This window comes from Aphanomyces astaci (assembly GCF_000520075.1).
Source record: "Aphanomyces astaci strain APO3 unplaced genomic scaffold supercont1.107, whole genome shotgun sequence".
NCBI lineage: Eukaryota > Oomycota > Saprolegniomycetes > Saprolegniales > Verrucalvaceae > Aphanomyces > Aphanomyces astaci.
Genome location: NW_009798370.1, coordinates 129,756 through 132,149, shown reverse-complemented (window position 1 = coordinate 132,149; position 2,394 = coordinate 129,756).

Below are 2,394 nucleotides of genomic sequence, written 5' to 3'. Positions count from 1 at the left end.
CTACAGTACGTAGCATTCACCATTGGTACGATTAACGGTGAACAACGTTGTGTGCCTTTGTGTTTCACGTTAACGATAGGATGTACTTATCGTAGCAAGCAACTGTGTTACAAAGTTGAATAAATATTGTGCTTTGCACCTTTTTTGGCAATTCCAGGGTTAAATTCATTGTTTAAAAATTTCTCAGACTTAAATAATGTCTAAAGTAACTTGAATAACGGTTGGGTGCGTTGTTTAAAGTTACTTCATGTATTGCGATGATTGGTTGGTTGAAGGTGGTTTTACTGGCACTTTCGTAAAACAAGTTGTTTGCCGTTTTCATTCTGGCAAACAACTTGCTTTACGTCAACATCTCAAGGTGCTTGACGCAATGAAACTGAAGGAGCTATGGCCACATACATGACCTCCCATCCGTGATCACTACAGTACTAACATTATCTACTCCGACTAATGTTATATAACGTTAGGGATATAGTTAGGCTACAGTACATGTAGTCGTCGCTCTGTCCAATGATTCAAAGCTATGCCATACCTTCAACTCTTGATCTGCTCTAACCTTAGCACTGTACGTGGAAGGCAAGGGCGCACTACGACTACACGATATATAGTATTCCCATTTCGTATCCTAATACGGTATGCATCGTGATGAACTCGTGGTTGTACGGCCTAAGTTGGTCTGGTACTGCAACTCGATTAGTTAGCAGCTGAAATAAAGTAAGGGTTGTTTTATTCTGCTGAAATGCAGAACTTGTGTTTAGCGTTGTTTTATCTTCAATCGGGCTTATATTATTTTAAACGTCTGGTTGTTTAACGCAGTTAAACAACGGGCAAACTACATGAAAAGCACAATACCTGGTGCTTTAGCTAATTCACTGGTGTTTTATAAATGCCAAATAACTCTGAGTAATAATAATCACATGTGATGCTGAAGTGACCAAAACACCTTGGCTATTAATTCCATCGCGTAGTACACGCTACCTGCATGTCCTATGCGATGGAACAAGAAGATGGCGTGGTTTTCTACGATGTGGCACGGTACGTACATCGCTGTACGGTAGAACCCCGGCGCATGTCCTCGCTGTGTGTCATTTGTAATATCAAAAGTTGTTCATGGTGACCAGTGAATTGTGCAATTTGGTCCTGCAAATAGCAGATATAACTTCGATTTGCACTTTTCAAATGTGCAAAAGCGAGGGAGTTGCATAAATGACCTCCCTATAATTACATTCTGTAACGAAACGTGATCCTAAATCACTGTACGGATTATCTAAAACACTGGGGTCGATGTAACAAACACCCAGGTTTACGGTGTGAATAGCCAAAACGAGTGAAAAGCACAATACTAGTAGTACTAGTACTACGTTAGGTGATTCATGTAATTTCCGCCCAGTTGGCCCAATCACAATCATCAAACAGAGATGATTGGATAAAATTAGGTAATACCGGTACTCAGGTAAATAATACCCTTATCATTTAATATTTGCATTCTTTGACAACTCATGTAATATTATAACTACATTGCTTTCTAAATCAAATACCTTGTACACTTTATAAACATTACTATTAAGAGGTTCTGAGAAATTCACTATTAAGAAATTCTGAGAATTTGGGCAGTCAAATCTGTGATACATTATTCAAGTCAAACACCTGGGCGGAATTTATATTTACATAGGAAAATTACATAATTGAAAAATTCGTCGAGCAAAATGGACAAGCGATACAACGATGGGTCCTGCATAAATTAATAAAGCTCCTCACGACCGTGAGAATACATGTTTTTACAGCCTCATCACACACAGGTGCGTTGAGTTACGAGACTTCAAAAGTAAGACAAGCTGGGCGGAAATTGCATGAAACACCTTAACGTAAAAGTCCAATTTAAGGTGCTCGATCCAATTTAAGGTGCACGCGAATTAGCCAATCAATTCGCAGTCTTTAACCTAACCGCCCAAAAATATGCACATTGGTATACAAAGACTAAGCTTAAAATGGTTCACGTTAAATTGGACCGCTTGTTTTAAGCTGTTTCTGGACAAAGTGATGTGAATGATAATGAGTTATAACAAGAACCATATCGCATTCATAACTCCCAAATAGGCCTGGATTTTGGCTTCATGCAACATATTGTAGAATTATAATCCGATACCTACGAGTGAGTTACATGCCTTTCACGACGGCTTCTCGGAAAAAGTGTAAATAGGACTTTAAGTTACTACGAAGTATTGTGCTTTTCACATATTTTGCCCGTTGTTTTAGCTCCTAAAACCATCCAAAGTTTAACCTAAACTGAAGTTGCACTCGACGTAAAAGTAAGCTTCCCCACCGTTCTGTCATTGGCTGATCTAAAACTTGCGTTGATTTACTAAAACTACTTCGTTTTATTAACTCCCGTGG